Source organism: Sciurus carolinensis, chromosome 10, assembly GCF_902686445.1.
Source record: "Sciurus carolinensis chromosome 10, mSciCar1.2, whole genome shotgun sequence".
NCBI classification, from domain to species: domain Eukaryota; kingdom Metazoa; phylum Chordata; class Mammalia; order Rodentia; family Sciuridae; genus Sciurus; species Sciurus carolinensis.
In genome coordinates this window covers 70,742,327-70,767,629 of record NC_062222.1, presented here as the reverse complement: position 1 = coordinate 70,767,629, position 25,303 = coordinate 70,742,327, and the positions used below count along the sequence as shown (strand labels likewise).

Genomic DNA, 25,303 nt, shown 5'->3' with positions numbered 1-25,303 from the left:
AGAGGTGTTAAATTCTCTTAAGCAAGAAGGTACCATCTTTCTGGCAGTGTATATTCCTGTTGACTAACAAATGATCTTCATTTAAACAGAAGATATGATTTCCAGATGATTTAATAATTTTAAATGCAAATATTTTTATATACAAATGCACCTGATTTTTGCATGTTGATTTTCTGTCCTGTATTGAGATTGCTTATTAATTCTAACAGTTTTTTGATGAAGTTTCTAGCTATTGGTATTTGTGTTTTGTTGAAAACTTAGAAATAATTATTGAACAAAAACAATTTTATGATAGGTAATAATTTGCTTTGGGAGCTCAGAAAATGATACGCCAGAGCATGGCACTTTGGCATGCAGAGTACTTTGAACTAAAGAACTATAGAAGGCCTCAGGAGCAAAATTTCTTTTTTTTTTAAATTTGTTCTAATTAGTTATATATGACAATAGAGGGCATTTATGCATTTTGATAACCACGCACAAATGCAGTATGATTAATTTCTTATTTTTCTGATTATACATGTTGCAGGATCACATCTGTCATGCAGTCATACATGTACATGAGGTAATAATGTCTGTTTCACTCTACTATCCTTCCTACCCCTATACCCCTTCCCCTCCCTTCACTCCCCTCTATCTAAGCTAAAGTAACTCTATTCTTCCCTGGTGCCCAACCCACCCCCTACTTATTGTGAATTAGCATCTGCATACTAGAGAAAACATTTAGAATTTGGTTTTGGGGATGAGCTAACTTTCTTTCTGACCTCCTCCTACCTTCCTGTCTCTTGTCCCCATTCTTCCCCAAAGGAAGTCATAGATACTAGAATTATTCTACCAATGCAGGTCATAGAAACTAGAATTCTTTTTCTTTAAGGACAGTCATAAAAACTGAACTATTACTCTAAATTACTTCACCTTTCTGTTTTGGAGATGGCCATGAAGTCTCTGATTTTTCCTTGTAAAATAGCAGGTCATAACTCATTCCAGAGGGATCCTACCCAATTTCTGGGATGAAGAAATGCTATAATGGAGAGGCCAAGAGGCCTTGCTAGGTGTTCTCACTCAGTCTATTTCCATTAATTTGTACCCTTTTGTCTAGTCACAGTCCTACATGGCTGTCATTCTTCATCTAATCTAAGCATAAAAATAATTTTTTCAAGATATTCAGGTTGTCTTACTGCAGGGTTCTGGATCATGTAAAACTATGATTAAATAAACTTGTTATGCTAAAAAAAGAGCATTGTTGTATTAGGCATTTTTTAGTGTAGTATTCCACCCAGAAAATAAATGAATGTTTGTAAACCTATTACCAAAGTTTTGATACTATCTTAAATTCCTATAATTATTTATAAATCATGTTTTTTCTATTTACGGTTCAAAATGAGAGATTCTGTGCAATGTATGCTAAGAAAATCCTTATGGGAAATTTTCACATTAATTATGCCTATTGTTTTCAGCAATACAGCGTGTGTTGAGAATTTAAAGAACAAATGAATATGTCTCAAATAACATTATCCAATGAAAAATAAGTCTTTTGTGAAGATGATGCTAGTAACTCTCAGAAACTAGATATTAGCCAAGAATAAATGTCCATGTTCTGCCATCCTGTCAGCATTTCCTTAGGGGAAGATGGAGACATTTAGACCACTTTAATTTACCCTTTCTTAGCAACTGATTGTCAGTTTCTTAAAAGTGCAGGTAATATCTGAGTTGACTTCGCTTTGTGCACAGAACCTGGGATTTAGCACTTTTAGCCTGTGTAAAGGAACTATCCAAGTACCTGGCAACCAGCTACTTCCTGGATTTTCTCATTTTCCCAATACTCTTCTTTTTCATAAAAGTGCCATTATAGGCTTAACTACTTCCCCTCTATACTCTCAATCCCTTGTAATACTTGAGTATCTACAATAGTATATAGGAACTTAAGCAAGGATTGGGCAAAATTTACATTAACTATGAATGTTTATGTGCTGGTTAAGTCCAGTCTTTAGACCTCAGGCTCTGAGTCTCCAACCAGTAGGCTTGATGAAAATCCCCATCCCACTAAGCTTCCCACTCAACCATCCCCATGTACTGAGAAGCTTATGTCCTCACCTTAGGAGTCACTGATATTTTTCTGCCACAGAGCTCAGTGGAGCTGTTCATTCTCTTGCCTGGTAACCTGATAGCCTTAAACTGTCCCAGGTTTGAGCCTGAAAGACACAGCTGGGCTTGATCTTGCTGTTGCTCTTTGGCAGATGCTGAGCACCTGGGTGAGAGAGGCTTCCTCTAGACCAATCTCGAAATGATGTCACTGGGATTCCCAAATAATTATCTTGCTTTCTGTCATTTGTTAAATTTTGCAATTTCCTTTCTTGATGAATTTGGAACCATTTTCTTCAAGTTTGAGTCAGAGGACATTTAGTGAAACCTTCTAATGTCCTATCCAAAAGCATCGTTCTTCTTAAAGATGCATCAGTGCCTCAGTTTCCATCTCTTGGCATGATCCCCATTACTGTTATTTAGAAGCCTCTTCTATTGAACTCTCCTTGAATAAAGCACTCAGAGCAGGAAGTCATCTTTAGAAAACATCCAGGATAGATAACTCAGGTTTAGAATCTGAATCCCAGTGAATTTTCATCTTATTCTCCAGTCTAACCTTAACCACTCTTGTGAAATAAGTCTTCTCAAAGTTTACTTGGTACCCCTTTCAAACATAAACTTGAGAAAAGAAAATAACTTTGTAGTCCTATTTTGGGGATAGGGTGTTTCTGGTTAATAGCCCTCATCCTGCACTGCCCTTTGTTTATTGTCTTCTTGGAATATCTTCCTAGGTTATTTTGAAAATATTAAAAAATTTCTATCAATTCCATTGATTTCCTAAAAACATTATTTTTGGTAATTTTTCAATATCGAGGAACTAGTTATGTGTAACCTGTGTAACTCTATTCCTAATATAAAATCTCCTGTTTAACTCATCTTTTCTTTAAAAACAAGCTTATAGTTTTGATTTTTCTTTAGTTTCACTTTCAGATCTTAGTTTAAAAATCTTGATCATTTATTTGTCCAGGGACTAATTTTCAAGATAGTAGATTATCTAAACCTTTTACTATCCTACTTATTGATATATTTTGCCTGCTTTTTGACCAATTCACCATTCATTAGCACGTCTAACAGATGGTAAGCATAGAGAAAAAGGAAAGCAACTAATTTTGCCATTTGTGAGAAACTTGAATAAAAGATTCAGCAGGATAGGACATTAAAATTAATACCTTAAATGGGATTTAAAATTGGTCTGTGGGAGGATGACAATCTCCTTCCTTGAAAACAAGTATAATAACAATTATTGTCAAACACCTGGACAGTATAAGTGATACAGGAAAGACAAATTGTGCTGTCTTTTGCATAGGGAGATGCCATTGCTGATACAATAGTGAAAAGAATCCAGAATTTGCACTGGAATAGCTTGAACTTAAGTTTTATCTCTAACCTATTTGAAGCTTATGTGATTGCTAATAAAAGAAGGAAATGGTGTTTCTTTTTGTACCCCTGTGTTGTAAAATGTCAATAATGACAGGTTTTTCACAGTTGTTGCAATCAAAAGACATTACGTATAGGAAGGCACTTTATAAGGCATGCTTTTATCATCCTATTATTAACATTACTCATGTATTGGAATGAGTTATTAATTGATTTATATTTTCTTATATATTTTGCATTGAAAATAGTGTAGTATGTTGAATGCTGTGTTTGTGCTACAACAAGAAGAAAGGGTAGTCTCATTTATAATATGGTTAGGTTTAGACAATTTAAGGCAATATCCTCAGCCCCTAGTCTCTAGTTAAGGACCCAAATGAAGAAAATTGCACTCAATCAAGCATGGAATCAGTTATTACTAGTATCTAGGTCCATTAACAATCTTATTAGTTAGATTTGTGCCTTGACTTTATGTTGTCTATCACTGGGGTAAGAATCCACAATGATGTGAAGATTCTTCCTTCTCACTAATTTTTAAATTATCTGTGGGTATAAAAGGCTGGCAATGCAGAGGGGAACAGAATTTAATTGAAGGTGAAAGTATATCTATTATTTAAAGAACTTGGAATATGAAAATAGGATAAAATAAGGATTGTGTAGATAGAGGATAAAGCTTGGAATATACATAACAGTGCAATTAGATACAATTTATGAATGTGATGAATTATCGATAATTTACTTTTTATATGCTTACTAAGGTCATAGAAAACTTTCAAAAGATACATGCAATAGATAGGCTACAAATAAACAATTCTTGAGAAAAGAATGGTATTATTTCCATGGAAGTATTTAATTTTTAACAAAACTTAAAGAGAAGATTCCAATAATGAGAATAGCTTGAAATCTACAAAATGGTATGCATATTGGATATAAGTCCATCTTGCTGTGGATCAAATATTCAAATGAAATGAGATTTCTTAAATATTATAAGTTTCATGCCAGTTTTATATTCAGAACTGGGTATAAAAGTGGAAAATTGCACATTTGGAGAAATGTTTCACATTATGGGTGTGCATGTATGACATGAATTTGTGTGTGTGTGTGTGTGTGTGTGTGTGTGTGTTCTGTGCATGCTTGCCTTTACTCATGGATGAGCAAAGAGAGGGGATGTGATAAACTGTGAATGATGGGAATATAAAAGCTGTCTTAGAGAAATTGTGAGTCAGCAAGCACAAAGAAACTCTAGAATAGTGAGATATTTAGAAATGGCATGCAGGTATAAAGTGGAAAATTTCTGGTGGGACCAGACTGGGGTAAATATGCTTATCTCAGTAGGGACAGTTTCATCCTTTAACAGACTCCAGCAAACTCCTGAATCTAGGTATAAAAAACCTCAAGGAAAATAATTTTGATTGGAAACTGAGGATTAAAGTTGGGGCCCAGGCTTATAGTATGATACAAACAATTATGCAGGATAGGACAATACACAGAGGATATATATATGTACATATATATGTATTCAAAATATTAACAATAGTGATGAAATCATAGACACTTTTTAACTTTTGTTTTTCTTTGCATCTTCCAAATTTCATGAGTTGGGCTAACTAATTTTGTAATTAGACAAGTACCAGCAAACACTGTTTTAGAAATAAATTTAAACATGGATTTGTGCATTTGTGTGTGTGTGTGTGTATGTGTGTGCACACACGAGCCATCTATACAGGGGTACTTGGACAATGATGGATTATAACTTGGTGTGTTACCAAAATATATCAATTCAATAAGAGAACAGTGATACCATGATCCTCTCAAGATCTAAATGGGTGCATAACATGACTGATTTTAAAGCCTTTGAGTGACAGCATGTCTGAGATGGAATTAGAGAGTAGAAGGAATCCACAGGTATAGTAGATTCTTCTGTGCTCTCTTCTTTATTATCTTTGTCCCAGGGATTTAGCAGATTTTGCCCCCTGGTTGTAATAATAGCAGAACACCCCCTTTCTCTAAATCATGTAATCCAAAGACACAGGGGAGGGTGGGTCTGAAACTCCCTCAATACTTTCCACTTTACTTAGCTAAGACAAAGCTGGACTTTGTCAAAAAAGGACTTCCAATGGGAAATGAAAAGAAAAAACAAAAACAGACGTTTAGAAACAGACATGCTGTAAGGCATAGCTTGCTATCTTAATCCTGAAATCAGATCTTGGCATACTACAGTACCCACATAATTCTGCATTGTTGGTGAAAGTCCTTAGGAAATGTTAGGATTTTGGCAATTCTTGACTATTCAGTTTTGTTACTGTGTTTTTTGCCCTCTTTGGAATTTATACTTTCCTAAAAGAAAACATAATTAAAGAGCCCAGTATCTGATATTAATGAACAATTGCCTGATATGACAATGAGCCATTCTATCTGGTGAGAAGAATCTGATGGAAAACTGGCAATTTTTAAATTAGTAAAGTTTTCCTTAACTAAGATCCAATTAAAGAATGGCATTTCAGGAACAGTTTCCAGGGGGATTTTTCTTTATGGTTTCCTGTCCTTGATTCTGGCAATAGAGATGCTCAAACAACTTGTCTAAGTGTCTCTTCTTTCTTTTTCTCCTCCTCTTTCATTTCTAGGTCTCTGGAATTCCTCTAGTCCTGGAGGCATAATACAACTTATCCTCAAACATTGAGGCCCTTCAAATTCTGCTTTCCCTTACAGCTTTTATACCTTTAGTAGAACCTTCCTCTTAAGGGTTTAAGACTCTGGAATCTTAGAAAGTTAGTCCTCATCTTTGAATTATTTTTTGGTTTGTAGAGTTTGTCAGAAACATGACTTCAACTCAGAATGATATTGACCAGTAAAAATTATCTTTAAAGGATCCCTGGGCAATTCTCAGTACAGACCCTGGAAGCTGAGTGACAGTACTTCCCTGGAGCCTATATCAGTCATAGGATGCTTCTCAGGTGGGAATAAAAGATAGAGCCTCTGGTTCAGCAGTTTATTTTCTCCTTTTAAGCTGTTATGATGCATATGAGGACTGTCTCCCAGTCTCAACCCACAAAAAAGAGCTGAGTAACATAGATTTCAGTGAACAACCAATCATGTTCTAGTTCAGGTTATTCTTTCTTGTCACAGACTCTCTGCTAAATCCTACCAGACTTCTGGGAAGGGCAAGAAATGGCCCTTTTTGCAGAGAAGTAGGAGAAGAGGGGACTTGTGTCCATGGATTTAACCCTCCTCCACCTGCCTAATTATCAAGTGAGCTTACTTCTCTTGTACTTCCTAGCTTAAGAGAATAACCTTATCACACACACCAATGAAGTAATATCTAGTGGAAAGGGTGGAGATGGTGCAGAAGATTGAAGACCTTGGCAACAAGGGTGTGCCTCGACCTTTCAGATTAGGCACTACCCAGTAACCACTCTGAATTCAATTTTTGTATCACCTCCAATCTAAATAGCAGTGACAACATTCCTTAGATCCTGAAATACACGATAGGATTATCATCTTTTTAAAATGTTAACAATTTTGAATCATGCCTTCCTGAGGCTTTTCAGCCCATCAAGTGTGTGCAGACTTCATTTTGGTTAATTTCATTGTTTTCCAGTTTTCATCTAAAACTACCCACTGGCTTTCACCTGCCAGGGAGCCGTTGGAACATGTAAAGCCATATGAGTTGATGAAGGTCATTTATTTCTGCAAATTATAAAACAGGGTATATTGCTTCTGGCTAAAAATTCTACACATTTTTAAAAAGGAAATGCCAAAATAGGTTGTTTTCCCCCATAGAACTTAATTTGATTCATTTAAGGGCTGAGAAATCTCCTGCCAGAAAATCAATTTTTTCTAGCAGGATCTCAGCCTGGGATATGGCAGATTGGTTTTTCCAAGAAATCAGAGACAGAAGATAAAGAGGAAAATGTATCAGTGTCCACTGAGATTTTTATCTGTGGTGTTTCTAAATCTGAATGTGTGCTCTTCTTCCCAATGCCTGGACATCCTTAAAGAGGAGACTCTTGAGTCTTAAGTATTATGATTTTTAAATAGCCCCCAAACAGACCTTTATAAAACCTTTGAAAACTTTTGAAATAATTTGATTGGTATGCCAAATAATCAGAACTATAATATCTCAGTTTGAAATAGACTCTCTGGTGATGGTGGGAAGAGGGGGAACATTGGGAAGTGTGCATTACTGTGTCCTCTTGTATGCGGTGTAGTTCTGAGAACTCTAAAGCCACGATAAGGAAATCATATTTAAAATTTCTCTAAGGACCTAACTAGAGGACATTCATTTAAATACACAATTTTAAGAATAAGGGTTTAAATTGAAGAAATCGGTTTTACAGAGACAGTGTTGATGGAAGCAAATTAAACCGGTGTGTGGGGTTTGGCAAAGAAACACAAAGCGCCTGAGGACAGGAGACCGGCATCCACAGCCTCCTATCTGTGACCAACACGTATCCATGTTACATATGAAATGAAATGAGCAATGCCAGCTGCAGAGGGACCAAGGCAGGGCGGGTGCTGTCTGGTCGTGGTGAGAGCTGGGCGCCCGGCAGTGTCGCTCAGGCTCCGAGATAACCCAGGCGGTGGGAGGGAGGGGCTCCTGCCAGCCTCCCCAGTAGTAAGGCAGCGGCTCGAGTCTTCTGAAGCTGCCAGTTGCCAAATGAAATCTGAAACCCCGGGCTGCGTCTGAGGGCTGGCCCCACTCAGTTGTTCCAGCCTCTTGTACTGTATATTTACACATTCGCACACAATCACTCTTTCTAACTTCTGGGACGACTCTTTGCGCAACTGCTAGGATTTCTCAAGTGCATGTGGCAACTCAGCCCAGCTCCGGCTGAAAACCAACCGGGTTCAGGAGGGTCTGGGAGGCGAGGGGAGCTGTCAAGGCTGCGGCGGGGACCGGAGAGGAGCGTGTCACCGCCGGCTGGGGGAAACCCCTCCAACTTTCCACCGCAGCTGCAGCTCTTTCAGCCGCCGCGCATTTCCTACGAAACCAAGGCTGCGGAGCTACCGAGTGAATGGGGCTCCACATTTCCCCTTGTTGTGGGAAGTAAGGGAACCTCGCCACCCACTTTTTTTTTTTTTTCCTTTTCTTTCGGCTAGTCCTGGGAGGCTTGTCCATCGGAGCAGCCATCGTCCCGAGTTTGTCTTGCGCTCCCAAGAGGGTAGGTGACAAGTTCGTCGGGGAGTGCGCCGAGCCCTGCGGGAGGGTGGGACGCAGCTGCAGGCGGCAGGGGAGGGGGCGGCTGGGAGCGGGGCGGGATCCCGGGGATCCAGTGCTGGTGCAGTGAGTGTGTGAGTGCGTGTGTGAAGGCAGGCGGGGGAAGCAGCAAGCTGGCAATATGTGTTTCTGGCTTACAAAATAGATGGAATTAATATAAACTCTGTGCAGTTCCGTTCCCTCTCTTACTACCCATCCTCCCCTTCTCCCTTGTCTGTTTCTGCTAGTGTCTTATAAGTTTCTTAGATAACAACTGTACAGAAGTAGGTTTCAATAAATATCTTTTTTTCAGCATAGAACCTTAGAGAATTTTTGGTGTATTTTAAGCCACTCAAATGACTTTTTGTTAGAATTTTTTTTTTAAGAAGTATTCTAAGGACGTATCCATCCACTCTCAAGGATAAACATGTAATATGTTCTTAGTTTAAAAAAATATATTTTAGATTGAATTTCTTTTATAGGTCCCCAAATAGAAGGGAGATTATGTTACTCTGAATTCCTTAGAGATATTAGGTTTTCAGTATCAACTAGTACTAAGAATCCCAGGTTCCCTGTTGGTCTGTATCTATTTCAGTTCATTTGAATTAAATATCATCTCCAAGCAATTTGTTTCCATTGTATTTTATTTTGTTACTCTTTTTTAAATCTTCAAGACATCATTTCATCTCATTCTAAAAAAAGGAAATAAATAAAGCAAGATATTTGAAATATAGAAATTGTAAAGGGTTTGGCTCTCTGTAAGTAAAACAATATGTGTTGCTGTGTCTACTAGTAAAACAAATTAATTGAAATTCAGATGTTTGCAGTAGAGTTTAAGAGAGTTACTCAATTACTGAAAAGATGGACAGGCAGATTCAATACATTCTGTTCCCTGATTCTAATTAGAACTCAAAACTAGCCCTTAAGGGCACATTGATATTGAACTGGGCATCATAAAACATAGAACACACAGAATTAATGTAGTAGAAAAAGCCAGAAAACAAGTATAAAGCTGCATTATAAAACTTGTTAAGATCTTGTTCTCCCTCTTAAATTTCTTAATACTTCCTCTTCTCTAGGAATATTTCAACTCCTAAGAAAGCCTAATAATAAAACACCTTTTTTCATCTCCCCTGACTGCCTGACCTTCAGGTAGCAAGTCTGGAAGTCTGTTCTCTCTAGAGCCATTACTGAGTTGTCAGAGATTCACCTTAGACTTCTTAGAGGACTGAGATATTGACAAAACTCTAAAATAAATAACATCCTCCTCCCACACAGAGGAGGGATGTTTTTGCTGGAAGAACTTTAAGTGGGAATAAGGGATAAACTGTGAGTTTTTAGATCTGGGGTATATAGCCAGTATGGTACTAGGAGGAAAATGTTTTCTAGTAAATCATTTTTTTTTCTGCATGTGAAACTGACTGTCCTTGACCTTCAGTCATATTACTATACCTGGTTTTATTACTTCATCTTAGGGGTTTGGATTTGAGATGAGTACGCTTTCTTTGTAATACTCTTTTGGGTTCTGCATACTGTGAGTCTGAACTATTTTGAAAATGCAAACCTAACAGTAAGTGGGACAAAATTAAGTTTTTAAGAAACAGTAAAAATCCACTGTAGAATAAGTAGCAATGCATCTTTCTAAACTAGAACATAGATTTTGGTGTAAAAAATTTTGACTGAAAATTTGAATGTAGATTTTGGTGTAAAGGATTTTGACTGAAATCCTCCAGGAAATCCCTTCATCTCTTGCTTGTGATAGTAATGGCAGCGCTCTGGGAGCTTTCATGGATCATGGTTTTACTTCTTGTATGATCATGGACTCTGCAGGGTGAAGGGTGGGGGTTGGGGCCGGCAGAGTGTGGAATGTGCAGCAGGTGGTAATGAGTTCTTGAGTAGTTTGAGTCTGATTACTTTGCTGCCCTAGCCAAGTAGTGTTTACCAACAGTGCCCTTAAGAGTCACACTGCGACCTACTGGCCCACTGAAGAGTGTTTTCTTTCTGGCTGTTCATGTCAGGCTGGTCTTTCTAGTGCTGAAAGTGGCAGCCTTGCTGTGACGTTCAGGACATGCCTTTGCTTCCTGTTCTTGGTGTGAGCAGTGCTGCAACATCTTATTTACCTGTGATTATTTTCATTTGTTATTTTCAGGACAGCAGTGAACAATGAATTTCCCAGGAGTTTAGCTTATGCTGATTCCTTCTTTCTGCCATGTTTTGATATCTGGTAAAGGTGAATGCTTTGGAAAAGTAAGATGGGGGAGATGAGTGGAGCCTGAGCCTGAAGCCCGGTAGAAAAGGACAGTCGCTCAGTTGGTCACACGTGGGTTTGGAGGAGGTTGATGGTAATAACCAGAACCCCAGGCATCCATTCTACACAGATAACATTGTATGGAGGAAAAATACTGAAGAGATTTTCAATGAAGAGATGCCTGTTTACTCTTAAAGCCATGTCTAAAGGATTAAGATTTCTCCCAGATGGAGAAAGATATTTAAAAATAAAATTGTAAATGGTCAACTCAGCCAGGAAGTTAATGCTCTTCATGTGAGGAGCCAGGGCCTCGCACTGAGTCTTACAATGGTAACCTATCTGTCTTTGCTCTATAAACTGAAAGTTTACAAGGCTTTGCTGGTTGCAGCAGCTAAGTACAAGCACATTTGGAAATGGAAGGATTATTGTGATGAAGAGTCAAAGAATATTCAGAGGCTATTGTCTATGTGTGTGTTTTTTAAGCAGCATCTATACTTTACTGTGGCGTTGATGTAATGACTCTATAAAGCTCAGATCTGATTGTGTAGTCCTTTATTCAAAAACCTTTGCTGGATCCTAATGACTTAAAATGTTAACTTGAAACCCTTTAGAATGTTCTATAAAGCTCTTCCAAGTCCTTACTTTTTAGTTTTCTCTTCCTATACGGGGACTCCTTACTGTTCACTTTTGTCTTTTTCATGGATTAATTCTTCTGAAATGCCATCTTGATTGGAAAGTCCCTTTTGATCCTTGGTGGCACACTTCAAATGGAACTTTCTTTGGGAAATTTTACCCAATCCAGTGCAGGAAGAATTCATGATTTTGTCTTGTCTGCTTCCATATGTTTTGATCATACTTTGAATAATGACAGTCATGCATCACTTAAGGATGGGTACCTATTCTGAGAAACATTTCATTTTGTGATTTCACTGTTGTGTAAACATCTTAGAGTGTACATGAGTCTAGATGGTGAAACTTACAACACACACAGTGTTAAAATCATAACTATCCTTTATGCCATCTGCCATAGACTGAATTGTTATGTGAAACATGACTGTATTTTAATAATTGTTAAGCATCCCTTCCCACTTCCCAACTAAGTTTGACCTCCTCAAAGGGTATATTGATGGTGAGGAAGTCACCTGTATTCAAGTGCCCAGACCAGTATTTGAAACCCAGTAGGTAATGTTTCCTTAACACATTTTTAAGCAAAGTCATGAATGAATGAAGTATTGGTGGATTCCAATTCATGCAGATATTATATCCCAGCAGACTATTTGAAAAATGTTTATTTGGACTCCAAATTCATTTTCCAAATGAAACAATGCTAGAAAATACAATTTACTTTCTAGACCAGCCCACACATCCCTATTTAATCTCTACAATAGATTAAATATTATGTGTTTTAATACTCACGCAAAACAAAACAAAAACTACTGTGGAATCATCTTTTTCTCTTGGAAATCACAAAATGCACTTGAGTTAAAAGATAACAGAAACAGTTACAATAGATAAACATTTCCCACAATTTTTAATATTACACAAAAAATCTGTGATCAAATCCTAGTGGGAGGTCCTGGATTTTGCTATGAATACTGTTGATAAGGATAAAATTAGTTATACTGCTTATGGGATGGGCAATAGTCTTAATTAATCAAACATTGAAATACTAGTTCTTGCTATTTAATAATTATCTTGAATACTAGTGTTTGAAAGACAGCAGGTCTAATTAAGGGACAATGTGCAGATGTATGTAGAGGAAGAAATTTAGAGAAACAACCTCTTTCATATTACTGATTCTTTGTTATATTAATTTTTTTTCATTTCACTTGAGCACTGAAGGAAACAAAGTTCTTTCCTGAAAAAAAATGTGTCTTTGTGTACAATTATTTCTACTGCCTAATAGGTAGAAAGGGGGTCACATTCCATTTGATCCAAAATACAAATGGGCTTATTGCATTGTCAGAGCAATGTTACCTTCGTTACTTGCACACTTGCAGTTTGGCACAAGGATAATATTTCAATCAAGAAGGACTCATACTTGTGTGTCAGGTTCTGGTCAGGGATCTTAAGTACAAATTACTTCATCAAATCTTGTAACCAAACATGTACCTACTTTGCTGACATTATAATACCTGCATTAAAATGTCTTCATTGCACTATGCTTTAATATGACAGTCTCTTTTTCTTAATATAAAAAAAGATGGGCTGCATGGAACATATCTTAGCACTTATTATATATTTTAATATTCTTTATATGAGGATTTACATTATAATTTCATCTTGGTTTTTATGGTCAGAAATTTTAAACAGTCTCTTCCGATTAACTAGTATCTATTTCATTAAAAGAAGAGAGCTGAGAACTAGACCTGATACTCAACCTCACCCTGGTCAAGATTTTCTTAAGATATGGTTTGCATACTTTTATACTTACTTTAATGCACATTTGATACATAGACCATTTAATTAAGCTAACTTTCCACTATGGAAATAGATTAAATGTCCTAAGTACTTTTTGACTGTGTGTCAATATTAGGTTAAATATTTATAAATTTCTATTGTGATCTGGGGTTGTGACTCAGTGGTAGAGCGCTTGTGTAGCATGCGTGAGGCACTGGGTTTGATTCTCAGCACCACATATAAATAAATGAATAAAATAAAGATGTAACAACATCTAAAAAACATTTTTTTTAAAAAAAAATCTTTGTGTTGTTTTACTTTAGTTTTCTAGAGCCAGTAATTTTTTCCAGGTCATTTATGTGACACCTTGAAACATTCTCGGTACCATTTTTATTCTCCCTGTTTGACCATATCACCAAATATTGCATATCTTTAAAACTATAGAAGAAAAACCATGTTTTATTAATTTTGAAAGTAGATACTTAAGGCCAAACATGGGAGTCTCTTTTCAACATGTGTATCACCAATGTATAGTAGAATTCTGTTGGGGATATCTCTGAGAAATGGAAGAGAAATTTTTTCTTTTTCTTAAAAATAAAGTATGTCAATAAATTAAGGCTTATAGAATTTCAATTGGGGCCATCTTCTGCTTGTCAAATTGAGCCTTCAGAAAACAAAAATAATTTTTAAAGTTCTCCATAGAGGGGGAAACAGCTTTTATTTTGCCTTGAATTCTTTGTCTTTCTTCAAGTCTCATAGACTCTCATAATGATGGTCATTCTATTGAATTAAGTACCCAATATGTATCAAGAACTCCATGAAATGTCTTCGCATATATTATTTCTAATAATAGAAGTAATTAGAATTAATAATTCTAAAAGTAATCTTTATTATATCTAATTTAAGTATTATTATATTTACGGGGATGTATTAGGCTTACAGAGGTAAAGAGGTAATACAGTTGAGTAAGTGATATAGGCTTGGGAATCAAAGCTTAATCTATGTGAATTCCAAGTTCCTATCATTTGCACTAGCTTTTCTCCCTCTCAGTGTTTTTCAATTATGAATTTCAGAATCATAGTCTGTGTGTTTCATGAGTTTGACATATAGTTAGGACCCTGGTCTCAAAATGAAATTAGAGACCCAGCCTGGGAAAAATAAAGTAGCGCCGGAAAGAATTTCTTTAGCAATAGCAACTGGGAAGGGAAGATAAAGGGGAAGGAGGCAATGTATGAATTGTTGCTTAAGAATTCAATCTTTAATAATAGACAATAGATAACAATTATTGAAACCCTACTTTGTGCTAGTTATGTCTAGCACTTGTCATGGGTTGTCCCATTTAATCCTCATAGATCCCAGATAGGCCTTAAGATTCAAGGGAGCAAACTTTTCTATTACACTTCTGAATTAGATCCAAGTTCCAACCTGGTTCTGATGTGCTTCAGTTTTGAGACCTTGGGTAAGACACTCTAATAAATGTGAACCATAATTTTCCTCTCTGTAAATACCTACTCTATGCTATTGTTATGCATCTTTAATTTATGAAGTGAGCAGTTCATGGAAAAAAACTGGATGGGTGTCTGGTACCTGAAAAACAGAAATACAAGTCAACAATTAGTATCGTTAAGTTGAATGATGAACAGAGAGAATCCTAAGCAGTATTTTTCAAACTGAAGGTCTTGATCTGTCAATGATTGTAAAATCAAATCAGTTGTTTGTGACCAATATTTCACTTTTTAATGAAAAGGAATAGAATAAGATGGAATAGAATAGAAAACAAATCAGGATTCATTATATGTAGAAGAAGAGTTTCATTATTTTTAAATTTCAGTTGTGTGTATATCTTGAACACTGTAAAAATGAAAAATGTATTTATGATTATTTATACTAGTAAAAAATTCATTAAATAATTCTTTAAGATAGCAGATCTCAAGTGTGGCACCATGACCAGCAACACTGGTTTCACCCAAAAATGCAAATTGCTGAGCCCTACCTGGGACCAGCATTTTCACTTTAACAAAGCCTCCAGATGATTCTGATGTGCATTAGAGTCTAAGGACCATTTATTATTCAAAAGTGGCACTTGGAAATTATGAAGCAGTGTAATGATACACCTAATACTTCAGAGGGGTTTAAAGTACAGGCTGACATTGTATTGACTAAAGATTTGAATTTCCTGCAGAACATTGGGCAGTGTTAGTGTGACTTTCATTCTGTGTAGCTGTTTCCCCTTATTTTTCTATGTTGCCTATTCACAGTATAGGTGGTTAAGTCCCACAAAAGTCAATTAGTTTATTTATAGAAGGACATTGACTAGTTAGATTCTGCACTTTATTCTAGAACTTCCAAATAAAAACATTCTTTGTGTGTAACCCTGCACCGAGTTTCTAAATTGCATTAAATTAGCAACATTTTAATGACAATAGTCCAGATGCCTAAACATCTGTAAAATTAGGAATTAAGAAATTATATAAAACTATACTCAATATTTTATTAACCAAAATATTTATTTTGAAATGCACATGTAGATAGGAGACTGGTCATCCATTTCATTCAATAATAAAACTGATGATTAAAAAAAATTTTGGTAAAAGTGGAAGTGATATACTAGAGACCCCTCTCCAGAGGATATAATAAATGTGTTTAAGATACATAACAATTGTATTTTATTATTTTAAATGCATAATTTTGCATTGACTAGCCTTTGTTCATTTTGTGTGGGATCTTTTACTGTAGTATTTGGTTTGTGGTTGGTAGATATATTTCCTTTAAGTATCCTGTTTGAAAACAAAGCATCCAGATTCCCTAGAAAAGACTTGAAACCTTTTTTTCCATTTAAAAATACCTGAATTTTTAAAAAAAATAGCTTCTTAATAGGTATGTATTAACTTTTCTAGAACTTAGTTCTTGGTGGTGCATGAAAATATTTTTAAAGTCAAAGGTGTCAGTAGAAACGCATTTTGGAGCTAAGAATGCCTTCTAACTTCTGGTTCACCAGAGATAAAATTTTATATTTAAATTTTTGCTTGAGAAATATCTTAGAAACTTTTTCTTTACATTTTGTAGTTGGAGAGGCGTGAGCAGGGCATAGGGAAAGAGCTAGGAGGATGTGGATTCTAATGTTACTTGTGATATCACTTGGCATCTATGAACTCAGCAAATCACTTAATTTTTCTGTGGAGTAGGAGCTGGAGTAGACACTGTTTCAGTCAGCTTTTGTTTTTTCTTGCTGTGACTAAAAAACCTGACAAGAACAATTAGAGGAGGAAAAGTATATTTGGGGGCTCACAATTCTGGAGTTCTCAGTTCGTATTGTGCCATCTCCATTCCTCAGAGCTGGAGGTGAGAAAGAATATCAGAACAGAAGTATGTGGCAGAGGAAAGTGACTCAAGACATTGCACCAGGAAGTGGGGGGTCAGGGGGAACATCCTCCACTCTTACTCCCCCCAGGATCCCACCTCCTCCAGCCACACCCCACCTGCCCACAGGTACCACTCAGTTGATACCTATCAGGGGATTAATTCACAAAAGAGGTTAAGGGTCTCATACCTCAATTATTTCACCTCTAAACTTTCTTTCATTGCCTTCCACATGAGCTTTTTTGGGGATACCTCACTTCTAGGTTAGTTATGGTTTAACACTGTTTGTTCCAAAATTGACAAAGTCTGTGTTGCCAAATGGCATTGTGTTCCTTTCAAGCAATTTTGATATGAACATGACTATGTGAATGCCTTTGGCAGGGGTCTGAAAAATGGATGTTTGGATTTTATTGCATGAGGATCTAGGAGGTGTGCATATAACAGTGTAAAATGTAGCAGGACCTTCCCTTCATAAATGTCATGTTCCAATGGGCTAGTTTTCATCAACTGTGGGTTTGGAGAGATCGGTGATTCAACTCACAAGAAAGGACCTGGAAGTGTCTAGGGCATTTAGGGTCATCACACTGAGTGTGCAAAGCTACTGGCATTTCATGTTCAGAAGTCAGAATACCATATGTCATGCAATGTGTGTGATGATCCCTCACTACCGAGAATTTTTCCTCCCCAAATGCCAAGAGCATCCCCATTGAGAAACTGAAAGACTATTTTATAAAATCATCTGGAAAATTGGAATGCTTTCTTCTGTTTCAGTAACAAATGCAAACAATATCTATTCTTAGATGACAACTGCTGTTTATGATTCATGGGAGAGAAGAGCCTCTAGCTTTCTGAACTATATATTGACTATGCAGTAAAAAAAAAAGCAGTGAAAACCTTGGCTCTGTTAATACAGTGAGCAAATATAACTTGAAGACATACTAGGAATAGTTCCTTTGAGAAATTACTGGTTTCCTGATGACAGCCACATTTTTAATGAAATAGTTTACAGAGATTCCTATCCAATGTAACTGACATTTCTTGTGTTCAATTAGATGCTATGATTAAAGCACTAAATGCATAGATTCTCTTCTCTGCAGTAAGAAATGCCACATGCTTAACTTCACTGTGCATAATGCTGAGTGACATGAGTACTTCCTGCCCTTCCTTTGGCCCCCTGCACTTGTGCTGGCCTGGTACAGTCTGGGTCAGGACAAAGACAGTGCCCCTTCAGCAGGAGTGAAGCTACTCAGTCAGGGCCTTTTCAACAACCTTTATGATGTTTTCAGATTTGAGGTGAATTTGCTTTGGAATCACTTACATGATTTTTTCTTACATTCTTTTCTCCTTTCTTCCTTCTTGAATTTGTGAGGTTCTTGTTTTTCTGGGGTATATATGTTTGAATTACTGCTACCATTCTGCTCTCAGACACCATGGGTACAAAAGGTGCTGTATGGATAAAACTGTTGCCTAGCAAACTGAAGCCAAGTTGATGTTTTCCATGAGTGAAAAGGAAGTCCTGTTTCCTCTTTTTTGATGAATTTTGGTCTTAATACCTTTGCAAGGGGGAGGGAAGGAGGCAGAATTCAAATATGTGACCTCTCTTTTTCTAATCACTTAGTAAACATTGAGATTAAATGGAAGGTCAAAATTATAGGATTAAAAATTTTAAAAATCTTTTGGATAATCTTTCATGTCATTGTCTATGCTAGACCTACACAAGAACTGCACACCAAATTAAAAGTTGCATGACACATTTCCCTTAGAGTTTACTTATGGATTTCAGAACAAAAGCTTACTTAGTAGATGACTGTTACCATCTCACTTCAAGTCTTCCAACATGGAAGGTGAGTCCAAAGTGATTTAGGTGATCTACTCCAGGACACATAGTCAGAATCAAGCAGACCAGGTTCTTGATTTTTGGTAACTGACCAATTCCTTAAAGCCTTTCTCACCTGGGGTCCCTGAGACAGTTAAAAGTTCAGTATTCTCTTAAGACATCCAGTACCTATAACAAATGGCTCATTCTGCCCTGCAACTGCAACTAAGTCAGTTAACTGGTTATGTACCACCTTTGGCAAGTTGAGCAAAGAGTCACTCATATGATTTTCTGTGCTTCTGAGAGTTCCCATACTCTATCCCAGAAGCCCAACTGAACAGATGAAATCTGGCTTTTACCTAAATCCTATGTCTAGATATCATCTTTCTTTTTCTTTTATTTCTCTCAATTTCTTCTTTCCTTTCTTTTCTCTTTTAACTAAATGAGTTCCCTAGTTTTCTAAACAAGGGAGTAGGAAAACTGCCAGTTTTCCAAGGCAGTTAGCTTAATGGTGACAAACTCTAAAGTTTTGTTTATTTGTTTGAAAAATATAGTTATTTCTTTAATTTTTATACCATTGTCCAGTACAATCTTACTAAATTAAAATTTTTGTTTTTGTTTTTTGGTTAAATCTATTATTGTTTGAGAGGAAATAAAATAATTGTGCATTATTCCACTTAGTAATACACATTACATATACCAATGTTAAATTTTATTATTATATTAGGATTAGTAAATCTATACATGTAGTAGATTAATATTTTTGCTATTAATTTTCAAATGTAATTTGACCATAAAATTATGACTCTTGAGTATGTATTTAAATTAACTGTATTCATAGGATGGAATTTTTTTTACTATAAGAAGGATTATTTTTGTATTTTTTTCATGAAAGTATATTAGTTTAAATAAGTGCACACTGTGCATAATTTCTTACTCTCAATTCATAAAATTCATAGATGTATAATTTATTCCTAAGAATGGAACAGTTTTAAAGCAATTAACTTTCAGGAAAGATATATCTGATTACACACAATATAGTTAATAAACTAATAGCTTTATTTTGTATTTCTAAAGATGTATACTTTTTAATAATTATTTTTATTAGACACATAATTGTACATATTTACAAGATAAGATGTATAATTTTTAAAAAGAGCAAGTAAACCTATAGCTAATTTCTTTATCTTTTTTTATAGAAAGCAGAGTATACAAAATTTATTGCATGCCTAAGTCATAGGCTCAAGTAATATCTTTAAAAGCATTTTTACTAAACTCAGCTGAAAAACATACTATCATGATATCAAGGTGTTGCATAATATTTTCTGTTTTGGGTTATATTGTTAAGTAATTCCTTGGACATTTAAAAAAATACTATTATTATATTGAATACCTTTAATATAAATATAATTATTCTCAATGGGCTGTAGATTTTCATTCAATTCAATCAGTCTTCAAACCACTCAATAATCGTATGTTGTTCTCTTATTTCATGCTTTCCATTGTGTGGAAAACAAAGAAATATGTAAACCTGAGGGTATTTAACTCTTAGGAGATTTCATGCAGAAAGCAAAAAAACAAAAAAACAAAAACCAAAAAACAAAAACAAAAGCGTTCTTTAGACTTGACCAGTTAAATAATGGTTGAGGGGCGAGTGAGTCTGGAGGAGAAAGGAGGACTCTGAGCTCATGGTGACTGCTGTGTCAATATGAGGGATAGCCAGGTTTCTTTCTGTGCAATGGTTTTATTGTCTCTCCGTTTGCAGTCTTATCCTTGGTTGTTCAATTTGAGGAACATTCCAGCTAAGTATCCTTAGCTTCCCTGATGTGAGCCTGGGACTTCAGCTTGCAGATTTGGAAGGACTCTTTTTTCAAACAGGACAGGACAGATACAGCAAGTTGAGTGTGCAGCACATGGGTCAGCTGTGTGAGAAACACTGTTCATTGGAAGCAAGGTGAGCGTTTGTGCTTCTGAACTGCCTCTGCAGAGCATGCTGCTCCACATACCTTTGCAGGCAGTTTTCAAAAGTATAGGATGCTGTTGAAGAAACATGGGGTTACTGTCTCTCAAAAGAGAGAATACTTAATGCTTAGACTTTCTCAGGCATTCGTTCATGGCTCAAAGGTATCATATCTGGGGCTTTGCTTCTGAGATGTACTTCCAAGTGAGATTAGGAATCTAGTGACTCCTGAGGGTTAGTATTTATGTGTTCAGTATATAACACTCTGACCACGCATATAGCATTAATACTAGTGGCATATTTCTTACTGCTGTTTTCTGGGGTTTTTTTGTTTGTTTGTTTTTTGATACTGTGACTCGAACTCAGGGGCACTCAACCAGTGACTAACTACCTCCCCAGCCCTATTTTGTATTTTATTTAGAGACAGGGCCTCACTGAGTTGCTTAGCACCTTGCCATTACTGAGACTGGCTTTGAACTCCTGTCTCAGCCTCCTGAGCCGCTGGGATTACAGGCATGCACCACTGCACATGGCCTGTTTAATTCAATGTGATAAAAAGATTTTCTCAATCTCTTAGAAATAGCCATTAAATACAATAAAATTCTATTGAACTATTTTGTGGAAATGCCAAGCAATTAGTGTATGATATCATTTACGAACTGCATTATTAGTGTGAAATGTTAACATGATTCAGAAAGAGTATGTGATATGTAAAGGTCATAATACCATAGGCCTGAGGGGACAGGAGTGGAGGGGAACTGGACAGAGAGAGAACAAATAAATACATATGTCATCATGTTAGTATGGATGTGAATGGATGTGATGAAATGGCTGGTGATAGTTTATATTAGTCTAGGATGTGCTTGAATTACAGTTGGTGATGTAGTTTGTCAAAATTGTCAGTGTACGGATCTAGTGACTGCTTAAGAAATTGGAAATTGATTCCTGATTCCAATATTGACCCATAAATTGGGACCAGACTGTCTTTATAGACTTGTGGATAGGCAATGAAGGTTTTCAGTAGACTAGTCCCAAGGATCATGTTAAATATTTTCCTTAAATCTGAGTGTTGGTTTGGAATAAAGATATTAAATGCTTTTTCTTCAGTCACTGGTTTCTTTATCTTGCAATTTTCTGGTATCTCTGGTTAAATTTCCACAGAAGTCTCTTTGGGATGTAGCCTACTTGCCCCCTTTCAGAGACACTGAATTTTGTGCTATAATTAATTTCAATTAGAGGCAGGAAAGCACCACCATATTTTGACCATTAAGAGCTGTAAGCAACCCAACCACAGAACATTTGTTTGGGGCTTTAGAGAAGTTATTGATCTGGCAGCCCTAGTTTCTTTAGAATGATGCTTTAAATTCTTGCTGGTCTATGAATGTGGCACTTTTAGTTTGTGGTAAATCACTATTAACTGTTTGACAGCTTATTTGAAAAAGTTTTCTTTCTTTTTTTCTTATGGTACTGAGGATTGAACCAAAGGGCACTTAACCACTGAGCCATATCCCCAGCCCTTTTTATTTTTTATTTTGAGACAGGGTCTTACTAAATTGCTTAGGGCCTTGTTAAGTTGCAGAGGCTGACTTTGAACTTGAGATCCTCCTGCCTCAGCCTCCAAAACTGCTGGGCAAGGTGTGGGATCACAAGCATGTGCCACTGCACTTGTTTCTGTTTTGTTTTGTTTTTCCTGAAACAGTTTGCAAGGCAAGACATTATAAAAGCCTCCATAATTGTATCAGTTATTAGTGAATTTTTCCCATAAAAATTACCAAATGTAATTTTAAGAATCTCAGATTTTTTAATCTTTATTCAGGTCCATGCAAGTTCTTCTTTTTGCAAACTCCAGTTCACCTTTTATTAATAGATTTGTTTAGTTTAATACTTTTCAGTTATGCAAGTGAGAGTGACTCTTGCTTTTCACCTGTGAAACATCTTTATAAGGGTTAAAGCAAAATTTAGTATTCTAGGTTGATCAATTATCTTATTATCTTACTTCTTCATCTATAAAGTTTTTACCAAATTAGGCATGATATTAAATGTCTTGCAATTTATCACATAAAAATAAAGCTTTCTTAGACTAACTTTAAGTTGATAATTTTTCATAATTTATGACTGGTTTAAGACTATAATTGTTTTTTAGTTCATTGATGGAGAGTATAGTAAATTCTTCCACTTAAAATGAGCCCTGCAAAAATAAGTTTTGTTCTCTCTCATTTCCTCTACTAATTTTTGTTTGACTTTAAACATCAATTTCAGAAATTAGGATTACAAAAATAAGTAATGGAAACCAGTTTCTTTTGCTATTAATTGCCACTTACTATTCTGTGACTTGTTCACTTGTTTTTATTAATAAATCATCCTGGCTCTATTTAAGAACAAATGTTGTCGAGAAATCACCAGGACCCCTGGGACTGTTCAGAACTACAAGGCTGTGTGGAAACCAAGCTGTGGGGAGGAGAATGTTGAGCAGGGGTCCTAAAGTGGTTTGATAAAAATTAGGCACCTGCTGGGGGTCTTAGAATTGGTGTTTTTCACCTAAGCTTTTGTCCTGAGTTGGACTCTTGTTTCCCTGGACAGAGCACCCTGTGGACCAGGAGGCCAAGGCCTGTGATAAGAACCTCTGACTCCTCTGGGTATCTGTTGTGCCACCTCATCAAATTAGCTTCAAGTTCCCCTATGAGAGTTTCAGCTGCTTCATGTTCTGAATTCTAATGAATTTGAATCTGCACTGAGCAGGTGACAGCTGGGAGTTAGGGCCCACATCCACAGTTCATTTACTTTCATTCTAATTTAAAGTAATAGGCCCTTTCCTCTTTCAAGTTTAATGTCTTACTTCTACCCTTTCTCTAATCACTATTTTTCCTTTCTTTTTTTTTTTTCTTTGCTTTATTTCTTTATCACTCTGGAAGGTTATCATATTAGTTTCTTTTAAAAACCAAACTTTCTTATGATCTTTTTCTTCCCACGTTCTTTCTCCTTCTTGTTAGTCGTGGTGTTTACCTGGCTCACTTTCTTTATTCGGTTGCACATTGAATGCCCATTGTACTGCTTTGGTCATTATGTTGGTCCCTTTGTGAACCTCCAGAACCATGACCTGAATATTCCATTTTAATTGCCCCAAATTGCTTGAACAAACCATGGCACCACCATTGTTAACTCCTCTTTTCCTATTGGCATAAAGTTCTTGTAGAAATATAAAACTAGGGAAGCAGCTGATTTGTTACTGATTTATTACTTTAGTTATGGATTCAAAAAATCTTGTATTTGAGAATCACTTCTGCTCTGACATTTTCTAACAGTGGCAACTCACTTAAAATATTTTGAAAATGGAAATAAAGGTCAAGTGAGATAATAGAGCTGAAATCATTTCTGATAGAAATATTAGTGGTTGTTCCTGAGATTTACTCTTGAGAAAGATCACCACTCAATATCATAGGAGATTTTAAATTTTCTTTTTAAACTTTTTATTTTGAAATTAATTGAGTGAAAAACTTGGAAATTTAATTCTCATTTAAAATTTTCTGAATGTTAGCATTTTAAAGTTACCAAAATAAGGATATGATTGTGATATGATACTATTAACTAATTTATAGTTGTTATTCAAATTGCATCAATTTTTTTCATCCATGAACTTAATCTGGATCAGGATACAAACAAAAATCACATATTGCATTTATTCTCCTCTGATCTGAGGCAGTTTCACAGTTTTTCTTTGCCTGCAATATCTTGACACTGTTGAAGAACAATAACCAGTTATTTTGGAGAATATTGCTCACTTTGGGTTTTCTGATAGTTCTCATGATTGAATTTGGGTTGTGCATTTTAACAATAGCTGTCCCTTTCTCAGAGCATCATATCAGGAAGCACAGGGTCTCAGGTTGTCTAATTACTGGTGAAGTTAACTTCAGTTTTTCAGTTGAGGTCTGTCAGGTTTCTCTACCGTAAAGTTGCTCATTTCCTTCCTGTAATTAATAGAATCAGGTGGAGAAATACTTTGAGACTATGTAAATGACCAGGTTTTTTTAAAAAAATCATAATTTCAACAAAGTTTAGTCTCTGGTCATTTTTGCCTAAAACATGTGACAAATGACAATTTTTTATTCTCATCATCCCTTCTATATTTTTTAGTTGAAATTCTTCTATAAGGAAGAGCTTTCCATCTTTTCCACTTATTTATTTATTTAATTGTTAATTTTTATCAGATGGACCCAGAGATTTTGTTTCATGCTATGAATTATAATCCCTTACCCTGAGTATTTATTTTGGTCTGCCTTTGACCTTTGGGAGACCCTCTACATTGGCCCCTGGGTCCTTATTCATGTCACTATCAATTTTAGAATATTCTTATTTTCTGGTACTCAAAGATGCTCTAGACTCCTGTTACACTTCTCTTAATCCAGTCCTTGAATCAGTCATTTCTTCAGGAATCCAAATTCCTTCTTAAGAATGGTACTTAGAAAATAAGATCTGGGTGTTAGATGTGCTTATTCATAAAATAATGTACCTCTTTTCTCCTACAATAGGTTTACTTAGTTGCTTAAATCTTTGAGATACATAAAGCACTTTTAAAATTACTAATTCATGTATTGGTGAAAAACATTTACTAAATGGAGTACAATATTTAGCCTTAGATGCCTGAGTCAAAATACTTTATTTGCCTTTAGGCTTCTTCTTTCCTCTAGTTTATACTATAGAATTAAAATACTCTATTTTCTTTTTTGGGTACTGGGGTTTGAACCCAGGACACTTTACCACTGAGCTATGTCTCTAGCCCTCTTTTTTTGGCAGGGGGTGGGTAGCAGGGACTGAACTCAGGGGCACTCAACCACTGGCCACCTCCCCAGACCTTTTTTTTTTTTTTTGGTA

The 25,303-nt window shown here is 36.0% G+C and overlaps 1 protein-coding gene across 2 annotated transcripts in view; it reads left to right on the top strand.

Annotated features, from left to right (window-relative positions):
• Arhgap24 (Rho GTPase activating protein 24) overlaps positions 1–25,303 on the top strand; it is an 807,091-nt gene that overhangs the window by 352,052 nt on the left and 429,736 nt on the right. The window contains exon 1 of one of the 2 annotated variants that reach the window (XM_047566945.1): positions 8,235–8,615. The exons of the other annotated variant lie outside the window; for it this stretch is intronic. The gene's annotated coding sequence lies outside the window, so the exon portion shown is untranslated. Of the gene's footprint in view, positions 1–8,234; positions 8,616–25,303 lie in introns of those variants that run through there. 2 annotated transcript variants of the gene reach the window in all.